The following is a 10928-nucleotide window of genomic DNA, read 5'->3' as shown; positions in this document are numbered from 1 at the left end:
ACATCCTTTCTTATTCCTAATCTTACCAGGAAAACTTCAAGTTCGTTACCATTAAATATGATGCTATCTGTAGGTTGCTTTTCTTTTTTTTTAGTAAATGTTCTGTATCGAGTTTCCTATTTCTCAAAACCAAACAGGTACATGTTTTGTTAGGTTTTAGGACTGAGGGTTGAACCTAGGCCTCTGCACTGAGAAATCGTACCAGCCCTTTTTCATTTTTTGTTTCAAGACAAGTTCTTTTTTCCTCCTTTCCTTCCATCCCCCTCCTTCCATCTCGCAGCCCCTTTCCTGTTTGAAAGAGATCTCCCTACTTCCTATTATCTATCTTTTATTTTGTTCTTTATTTATATTTTAGGTTTCTGGTTTTTTTTGTTTGTTTCTTTTTGAGACAGGGTCTCACTATGCAGTTCAGGCTGGCCTTGAGCTCACTTTGGAGCCCAGGCTGGTCTCAAACTTGCAACCGTCCTCCTGCCTCAGCCTCCCAAGTGCTGGGATTATAGGTATACGCCACCACACCCAGCTAGGTTTCTCATATAGGAAAAACTATGCAGTACTTAAGTTGCTGTGTTGATTTATTACATTTCACATTATGGCCTCAAGGTACATCCATTTTCCTACAAATGACTCAAGTTTATCCTTCAGAGCAGAGTAGTACTTTATTACGTATAAATGTCACATTTTATTTATCTATTTGTCTGTTTGTGGACATGTAGGCTACTTCTAAGATCTAGCTATTATGAATTATGCTGCTGTAAACATATGTATGCATGTATTAATTTCTGTAAAATGATGTATTTAACTCTTTTGGGAGGATACCAATAAGGGAAATACCCTTATTGGTATTTGGTTTTGTTTTTGTTTTTTTTCAGACAGGGTCTAACTCTGTGATTCAGGCTGGCCCCCAACTCATGGCAACCCTCCTGTCTCAGCTTTCTGAGTGCTGGGATTACAGCTGTGTGCCACGATACCTGCTTGGTTTCAGTTTTTTAGTAATTGCCATACTAATTTCCAAAATGGTTGTACCAGTTTATTTTCTCACCAACAATGTAGAAGGGCTCCATTTTCCCCCTGCAGCCAGCATGGAAGATGAGGAGGAGAGAAAAGTGAGACAAAGGATCCTACTGAGGAATAAAAGGAAATTAAAAGTATTACATAAAAGTAACAGAAAAGAATTAATAAGAAAAAGGGTAGAGAGGCTGAAGTTAAGATGCCTCTTTGGGGTCTTTTTTTTTTTTTTCCAGTACTGGGACTCGAACTCACGACCTTATAGTTGCAGGGCAGGCGCTGTGCTGCTGAGCTAAATCCCCAGCCCCCTCTTTGGAGTCTAGAGATATTTTTGTCCCTAAAAGAAAAGGCAGAATAGAGTTCTCAGAAGGCTCAGCTTCTGTCATTTTTCCACAGAATCTGCAGCCTTGGAATCCAGCAAGCCATGATTTGCTCCACCTAGCTTTATAGCCTTTGGGGTGCACCCCTTGCTCCAGAGTCCCCTCCGTCCATACACCCCATACACCCCACACAGCGGCAAGCTGAAGCGTGTCCTTGGTCACGTGGCAGATGGCAAGAGCCATCAGAACACCAGTTTTTGCTGGGTGAAGGCAGTGGCCTGGGGGTTTAGGTGAACTCCTGGCCTTCACGTCACCACTGTCAGATCTGGGAAAGCCACAATCGCTAGGCCTGGTTTCTCACTGCAGAGGGCAGAGCCTGTATCTTTCCCAGCCTGGGTTTAAACTTCTCAGAGGGTCTGTATCCACCCTGCACCCTCTCGGTGCCTGTTTCCCATGGGTGACAGCTTCCCAGTCACTGTGGGAAGGTACCACTGGAAACCATGAAGTGGAGTTGCTCTGTGACTCAGTCCTTCCAACCCCTTCCCAAGGTGGAGCCTTGCATCCAAAAGCTGCACGTAGCAGGCACTGCTCTAGGTTCCTGGTCCAACTGTAGCTTGCAAGGAAGGAGTCACTTTTGCAATAAAACCCAAGGATTTTTTTATTTTTTATTTTTTGTAGTTTACACAGCCATGAGCTTTTCTTAGGATTAGTGCTGCTGGCTAGGTCCATTATTTCTCCCCAGAGCTGTCAAACCTCCAGGCCTTACCCTTTTTTACAGGGTGTTGTCCTCTTCCATATTCAAATTTGTTGGTTGGTCCGCTCCTCTGCTGCCCAGTGCAAGGGACACTAAACACAGAGCAGGCTTGGAGTTAGTGGGTGGCTATAGCCAGGAGGTGGAATCTATCATCTTTGGTATTTTTACAGTTTTTTCCCTTAACGTTTTCCAATTTCACTATGGAATGTCTAGAAGTATTTGTAGTTGTTGTTTAAACATGTTAATGCTTGACAGTGTTGTGCTGGTAAATGTTTAACAACTGGGGTTGGAGTGGGACAATTTTTAGTGCGTTTGCCAATGTCTGTGATATAAACATTCCCACTATGGCCCACCTCAAGTTACCACAGTGACATCTTTGGGTGCAAACTTCGCAGCAGATGTGGCCTAGCACACCACTGTATTTTAGCTGTAAATACACAAAAGGCATAAGTAACTTTGAGGACACAGGTCATAGTAAATGTAGTGGAATAACGAAGAAATAATAAGCTTTACGTATTTATTATTCTTTTGTAACATGATTATTTAATTGCCAACTTACGCAATTTAATTTTAATAATGGCTAGCACTTAGCTTGAAAATTTTCTGCAAGTGTAATAATCATCTCTGAGGAGCTTGATCCAGTACACTTCTTCGTTTTGGGTACAGGGAATCAAACTCAGGACCTTACGCTTGCCAGGCAGGTGCTGTGCTGCTGAGCTATATCCCCAGCCCCCAGCACACTTCTTAAGTATGAAGATTCATCTCTTCAATTCCAGAAAACTCTTGGCCATTTTCTCTTCCAGACATTATGTCCCTGCCCCCATTCTTCTACTCTCTCATGAATTTCCTATTAAAGGCATGATTATTGTGTTCACTCCAGCTTTTTCCTCTTCCATATTTCCTGTCTTTCTGTAACGCATCTGTGTCCTCACATGTATCCCCAGTGTGCTAGTTCTCTCTTTGGCAATGATGATCTTACTTTTTAGCCTACCCATCTGGATTTCTTCTAAAAGTTTCAACTATAAAGTATTTTTTTTCTTTCTAGAATTTTTATTTGGGATTTGAAAGAGCTACCTTTAAAAAAATATGATCCTATTCTTGTTTTATGCGTCTGTTACTTCATTTACCCCTGTAAGAATGTGAAAGACTTTGGTGCCTACTTAAAAAATTTCTTTTTTTTTTTTTTTGTCTTTTTGAAACAGTGTCTCACTATGCAGTTCAGGCTAGTCTTGAACTCACTTTGTACCGAGGCTGGCCTTGTACTTGCAACAATCCTCCTGCCTCAGCCTCCCGAGTGCTGGGATTACAGGTGCACACCACCACACCTAGCTCAAAATTTCTAGTTCTTGAAATAGAATAGAATCTGCTTATGACTATTTCAGTGAGGCTCCTACCAGGAAATAGATGATGTATTCATCTTTAGATAGTTCCAGGAAGTTTATTTACAGAAGGATGAGTTGTAGAGGTGTGGGGAGGGAAGGGGGAAACCTCTGAGGATGACGCAGTAATTGCAAGTAGAGGCGGCAGAGCCATCAGCTGGCCCTGAAGAGGTGAGAACAGGGAGATCTCTCTGGACTTTGGAAGGAGCTCAGTAGGAGAAGATGACCTTGAGCAGTTCACTGACCTCCTGCTGAGAGACGGCACTGTCGCAAGCTGAATGAGCCAACTGGGGAGTAAACTCTTGGATCCCACCCTGCAGTCTTGGGCTTCCTAATTGGCTGAAGGAAGCAGAAGCCAGGGAGCGTGAGCATCTGGGGGTGCAGCACACGTGGGTCTGCCTTGTGCAACAGAGGGCGGGTGGAGGAAGTTGAGGGTGGGGAGGAGGGGCAAGTGGAAGCCAGGCCTTGCACCTACCCTCGCATGGGGGTGTCCCTTTGTGTGATAAGTTCTGGCTGTGCGATCATCCTCAGCAGAGTTCATTTTACATGGCAGTTCCTTGTGGTCTGGGATGAGAGGCGCTCAATGAGATCTATGTCTCCCTGTCGCTGTAAGGAGCCCTGGATTTGGCCTTCTTTTCAGGTGAGAGTCCCATATCTTGCAAGTAGTGTGAACCCGGTCCTGACGTTCGTGAGTTCTTCGGATTCATCTGACTCCCGGGTACTTCTCCACTGAGGGCCGCAGTGCTCGCTCGCTCCTCGGCTTACGTCAAGTGCATCCTCCTGTGGCCCTGGCATTATGGGATGGAGGGGCATCAGCTCTCTCTTTTTTGAAAAAATAAGATTTCATTTGTAAATGTTTACTCGTTAACTTTTTTATTTTTGAAAGATTGCGGCAAAGCCCAAAAAGCATTTGCCATCTTCTCCATTTTGAAGGGTGCGGTCAAGGGACATGAAGTTCATTCGCACTGTTGCACGACCACCCTCACCATCTGCCCCTTTTCATCCTTCCAAACGGAAATTCTGCACCCATTAAATGTATCCCTCCCTCCCCCGGCCCCTGACAAGCACCATTCCACTGTTTGCCTCTGTGAATTTTTGACTATATTAAGTGCTGCCTCGGAAGTGGAATCGTGCACTATTTTGTCCTTTTGTGACTGGCTTCTTTCACTTAGTCTAACACCCTCAAGGTCCATCCAGTTTGCCACATGTGTCAGGCTTTCCTTCCATTTTAAGACTACTATCCCACTGCACGTGTTCACCACATCTGTCCATCCGTGCACCCGTCCATGGACGCTTGGTTCTATCGTCAGGATTTGGGCTATTGCAGTCATTGCTTTTGGCTATTGCTGCTGTGCACATGGGTGTACAATCAGCTCATCATCCTCCGTGGATGAAGACTTAATGTCCTTCTTTCATGTATGCATTTCAACTCTATGCATTGCATCAAAGGCCTATTTCCAATCCTGGGCCTCTCTGAGGACACCTGTCAGGCCTCCTGGGTCCTACACAAGGGCACCAAGCAAGGTGGCACAAGGGGGTAAATTCAAGGTGAGTTCCAGTCACCACGCCCTGCACCTAGGAGGGTGAATCTGCTCAGAGGTTGCTCTCTTCTCTGGTTCAAGGCAAGGCCGCCGGATGAGTCGTCTGCCTTACCACTTACTCTCTTGCTTCTTGATAGGGCTTTTCATTTCTGCTCCATTTTTGGCATCTAGGGACTTCCTTGTCTTATTTCTGAACTCATCTATGTACTTAATTTCTTGTGTTATTTCTAGATGCCCAGGATAGGACTGTCTTAGTCAGTTCAGGCTCTATAACAAATATACCATAGCCTGGGTGGCTCAAACAACAGATATTTGTTTCGCATGGCTCTGGAAGCTGGAAGTGCAAGGTCTAGTGTCAGCAGACACAGTCTGACGAGGGTCCGCTTATTGGTCTGTGGATGACCATCTTTTGTTCTGTCCTGAGGTGGCAGACAGCCGAGTGATAAGGGAAGCAGACGCTACAGTGTCTTTCTTTTTGTTTTGTTTTTTTTTCTGGTACTGGGAATTGAACTCACGACCTCACGCTTGCCAGGCAGGTGCTGTGCCGCTGAGCTAAATCCCCAGCCCCTACAGTGTCTTACTTAATAAGGGCTGTAGTCCAATGCATGCGGGCCCCACCCTCATCACCTCCCACAGATCCCACTTTCTTTTTTTTTTTCGGTTTTTCTCCGGTACCGGGAACCGAACTCACGACCTTGCGCATGCCAGGCAAGCGCTTTTGCCGCTGAGCTAAATCCCCAGCCCCCTGATCCCACTTTCTAAGAGCATCACTTTCACCGAAAACAGGAAGAAAGATCTTTCATTGACTGGAAGTCAGGACTTTTATTCTTGTTTTAAAACAATGCATATCTAGCCAGGTGTGGTGGCACACACCTGTCGTCCCAGCAGCAGGGAGCTGAGGTAGGAGGATGGACAGTTTGAGGCCAGCCTGGAGTCATAGTGAGGCCCTGTCTCAAAACAAACAAACAAACAAATATCTTTTGTATTTATTCTTCCAAATTAGATGGGGGGTGTTTAATCATCATAAAACGAGCAAGAGCTGGGCGTGGTGGCTCATGCCTGTAATTGCAGCACTTGGGAGGATGAGGCAGGAGGATCTTTGTGAGTTTGAGACCATCCTGGGCTACAAAGTGAGCTCAAGGCCAGCCTGAACTATATAGCAAGACCCTGTCTCAAAGAGGCAAACAAACAAATAAGTAAAAGAAACAGGAGATTGGGACAAGTATAATAAAAGAGGTATGAAATTGAATTTATTAAATCAAGAGCAAAGACACAAACATCGAATAATGAAGTATGTGTGTAATGCTAGGAGCATATTTATGCTAAAGGGAACTAGTGAAAAAAGAAAGCATAGCTGCCTGCTTTGAAAATCAAGACAAAAAGAGAAACGTGAGTTGTATTTAGAGCACATCATTTGCTAACTATTACTTAAAATATTACGAACATTTTCTAGTATTCTGAAACTCCCACACACACATAAAGGATATACCCTCTTTGCCTTGTAACACAGAGGGCCATGAGTCCGTTATTCCAGTCAAGTGTGTGTAAGCCCTGGACCGGCTCTCCTGCGTTTGCTGTCCTGCTTCAAGAACCGGACATTTCTGATTTAGACCATGGACCCGTCCCTGCCTTCCCCTGTTAAAGCCCCCAGCAGACACCTGGGGAGGATGCTGTCTTGCTGAGTATCACTGGCTCCACTTGAAGTGGAATCCGAAGGATTTTTCTCTCAAGGCAAAGGCTTTTAATTCTCTGTTGTCCTTTGCCTTACATAATGGCCTGGGAAAAGGGAACTCCAACGTTGCCCTGTTGTTTGGAATGTGGAGCTAGAAGCCTTAGCATAGCCTTAGCATTCTGAACCTAAACTGAGATCAGACTTCAGAAATCATCCTAGTTTGGGAGTCCGTGGGGGTAGCCTAGGATACTTTTGTTTGTTTTCTCTTTCCATTGGCCAAAGACAACCTATGGCTATGAAAATCTGCCTGGAAACCGGGTAGCAGGTGTGTTGGCTTGAACCATTTGTAGGAACAAGGCTAGTCTGCCCAGCTAACAAAAGAAAGCCTCTCTTTGCACGGACGCTTTGCTCAGTCTTTAGAACACTCAATTTTGCATAAAGTGGCTGATGTCAGAGCAGCCAAAGCAGGAGTGAAATGAACGTGGTGAGTTTCACATCCCTGCTATTTGAGAAGACCCATCCTGGGGCTTACAATGGGGTAATGGAGGTGGGCTTTCCTGGGATGAGAGGGACGTGATCAGAAAGAGGGGGCCCAACGGGGAAAAAGAATGGAATGTGAACGCAGAAGTAATATTCCTGGAATGTGAAAACAAGTAGTTCGCCCTCTGTAGGATTTTGTTCCCTGGTGCAGAGTATTAACTCTCACAAGCTCGGCCCACTGTCTTGGTGGCTACCCTTAATCTAGTTCTGAAGCAGTCTTGTGAGGGTAGGAGAAGGGAGAGCCTGTGCTGCTTTATCCAGGCTGAAGGAAAGACATCCTCTATGCAGACGTGCATGCCAGAAGGTGGAGGAGTGGCTGATGTTCCGCCGAGCAGGTGTGTAAGTAGGTGCCTCTAGCACCCCTAGTGACAGGGTAGGTTAGGTGCTAGCGCTTACCCTGCTCAAAAAATTCCATTAGCGAGAAAGACGAGTCTTCAATGGGGTTGCTTATCCATCGAGGCCTCGCTGTACCCTCCGTGAACCCCAGAAGAAGCCTAAGGAGTGGCTCCCCCTCCAGTCCCTTCGTTCTTCCGACCCCCACACCTGGTACCTGTGAACGCGCCATCTTCCTATTTCTGAGCGTGTGCGGAGTCATTGGTGGGTATGAATGTGTATTGCTCTAAATTCGTCTTCCACACAGTCTTACATGCAGAGAGTGCTGAGATTTTAAACTGATCTCTTTACTTACCGGTCCTGGTATCACTGTATCTGCGATACAGGCGTAACGGTGAGTACGCGTCCCTCCCGGTACTTGGTTGGAGGACGCACTTCCTCTCAGCACAACCTCAGTCGCCTCAGTGCCCACCTGCAGTGCTGCCCAGCCCTGCTCCCCGCGCCGAGTCCTGCTCTCCTGGGCTTGCTTTGCTCTGCTCTGCCCAAACTCTTTCTCATGCAGTTCTAGGATTTGCTGGCGCTGTGCTGCCCTCTCCCCTCCTCTCCCGACTGGGTGCAGAGGGTGGGGGTGACCCTCCTGCCTCGGCTGCTCCTCTCTGCTCTCCTGCTTCCCCAGGCTCAGAGCGCCCTCTGGGAAACGTGTGGAGCCGGAGGCCCGCCTCTGTGCACAGGTATCCATTTCATCTTGCGCTGTATTTTTAGCTTCTGTGCGGTCTCTGAGAATCTGACTGGAAAAACATTCCCAGGAAGAAGAGGGACACTAGGGAGCGGAGAGGGAAAGGTGGGGGAAGCAAAGAGAGAAGGGAAGACGGGGCCGTGCGCGGGAGGACCCCGGCCAAGCCAGTGGGGGATTCTGGGATAAACCCCAAACAAGCACCCTCCTACAACGTTATACCATGCAGAGTCCTTCTTGCCTGTGTTATCTGTGGCACAGGTGTCTCTCCCCGTTTTTCAGACGGGGTAACTGGGCTCTAAATTGCAAGGAACACACCGGTGGTGAGGCAGCCTGCAAAGAGCCCAGCCGATCTGAGACTGCCGACGTTCGCCCTCCCTGTCCTGCTTCCATCCCACGTGCTGGGAAAGTCGAAGGCGTTGGTTGAGCTCAGGACAACCAAGTCCGCTTCCAAAACGCTATGCTTTTCACACACAAAAAAGTTAAGATGTAAGCCCTTGGTTGTCATGATTTATTTTTCTTGTAACAAAAACATTTTTTGGCAGTACTGGGGATTGAACGCAAGGCCTTGCCACTGAGCTGTATCCCCAGCCCTTTTATTAAATTTTTTTTTTTTTTTTTTTTCTTTTTGAGACAGGGTCTCGCTATGCAGTTCAGGCTGGCCTTGAGCTCACTTTGTAGCCTAGGCTGGTCTCAAACTTGCAACGATCCTCCTGCCTCAGCCTCCTGAGTGCTGGGATTACAGGCTTGCGCCACCACGCCTGGCCCTTTCATTAAATTTTTATCTTGAGACAGGGTCTCACTAAGCTGCTAACTTTGCCAGGCTGGGCTTGAATTTACGATCCTCCTTCCTTAGCCTCCCAGAGTGCTGGGATTACAGGTGTGTGGTACCATGTTCAGCCAGTGAATACATTTTATTATTTTTTATTTTTTTTGGTTTTTTTCCGGTACCAGGAATTGAACTCACGACCTTGCGCTTGCCAGGCAGGTGCTGTGCCACTGAGCTAAATCCCCAGCCCCGAGTGAATACATTTTAAATTAGGCTTGTTTTTGTAGCAAGAAAGAATGAATTATTTTCCAAAGTGGGGATATACCTTAGGATGCAATAACAGACTGAGGAGACATGTGCAAGGATAAATCTGCTTAGCAAGAAATAGAACTTCTAAAAATCCCAGACGATTAGGCCTAAATTCCAAGTGACAGACAGCTCTACTCCAGAGCAGCTTCCCAGCATCCTGGGCAGAGGAGGACATGGACAAGAGGCCACTCAGGCTCCGTCCACGCGGCGAGGGTGGTGGACTTCTCCTTACTAGGCCATTCTTCCTCTCTGTGATGTCACAGCCTTATAGACTTTTCTCTGTCCTTCCTGTGTTTTGTGAAGAGTTCTTAAAGGGAGGAGCGTGTTGAGCTGAAGGACTCTGGAAGACACTGCAGTGTCACTATCCTTGGAAAGAGAGCCCTGATCGCTGTGAGATAGTTTTCAGTCAGGTGAAAGAGCAGCACAAGAAGCCGACCGACAGCCCCTGTCAGCTGATCTCCTGCGGCCACCCCAGCCCCGGGAGCAGAGGGCTGCTGTCGGAACCCGAGCAGAAGTTCCGTGGTCAGGCGGCCTCTATTTTGCCAAGATCCAGCCTGAGTGAGGAGTCAGGTTGCAGCTCCGCCTGCCCAAATTGCCCTGTAATAAACTGCACTGTGAAGAAAATTCCAACCAAGTGCTGGGATGTCTGAGGTCATAGAGCTCTTTGTAAATTAAGGAGAAAAGTCAAGTCTAGTAGTATAATTCTATCTCTAAGCCAAATCTGGATAATGTGAAAGGACGTCCAAACAACACAACTTAACTCTTTCTGGGCCAGAATCCTTAGAGTGTGGGTCAGGCCGGGAGGGTGTCCGCTTACTCCCGCCCTCCCGGTGGCCCCGCAGGTAGCAGTCCTCGGTGGCTTTGTGGATTTACTATGGGAAGGTGGAGGGGAGAGGTGGGAAGAGAAAGAGGAAATGGAAGGCGGGAAGGAAATGCCCTGTTCTGCCTTTTAGAAAAGGAGAGAGAGCGGCAGTGTCAGGGTGTGCTCAGGGAACTTCTCCGGCCCCAGGGAACCCGGAGTGTGCTGGCCCTGACTCCGCCATTCAGTCCTGGCTGCGTCGCAGCTCCTCTCCTGCTCTCCTTCTGCCTGCAGAACCCTGACTATAGAGCCAGCGATTCCGGCTTTACACTGAGCAGGGCCGAGGGACAGCACACACCCAGACTCACCCGGGCTGCGGCCCTGGGAGAGGGCACCCAGCGCTGCCAGGGCTCCTACTAAGTCGTCACTTAGCTGAAAGGACTGGGCAGCCAGACAGCATCGAGAGAGTCCCGTGCCAGGCGCGCTCCCTCTGCTCTGCCTCACTCTGCCGCTTCTTTCCGCAGCTTCACAAGTGAAGCAAGCCCAGTTCATCTGGGGACCCTGGCGTGCGTTCCTGCCGAGCTGCAGCTCACACAGCTTGCCAGGCCAGCCTGCAGGAGGTGCAGTGTACAGATTGCTGAGATCTGCGTGCTGTTAACCCTGTCCCGCTGCTGCCCGTACCTCAGATCACTGGGTGCAGGTTGTCTTGGTTACTTTTCCCTCGTTGCTGAGACAAAATACCCAACGCCCAAAATGAAGGAAGGAAAGGTTTAT

General features: G+C 47.6%; 1 long non-coding RNA gene across 1 annotated transcript in view; it reads left to right on the top strand.

Annotated features, from left to right (window-relative positions):
• Positions 1-6805: 6805 nt before the first annotated feature.
• The window catches only part of LOC102026948, a 15309-nt gene continuing 11186 nt past the window's right edge, over positions 6806-10928 (top strand). Inside the window, exon 1 of the long non-coding RNA XR_259749.2 lies at positions 6806-7155. This is a non-coding gene — a long non-coding RNA (uncharacterized LOC102026948). The remainder of the gene's footprint in view (positions 7156-10928) is intronic.

This window comes from Chinchilla lanigera, unplaced genomic scaffold, assembly GCF_000276665.1.
Source record: "Chinchilla lanigera isolate Chin_1 unplaced genomic scaffold, ChiLan1.0 scaffold00008, whole genome shotgun sequence".
NCBI classification, from domain to species: Eukaryota; Metazoa; Chordata; class Mammalia; order Rodentia; family Chinchillidae; genus Chinchilla; species Chinchilla lanigera.
This window is presented reverse-complemented; position numbering and strand designations above follow the sequence as displayed.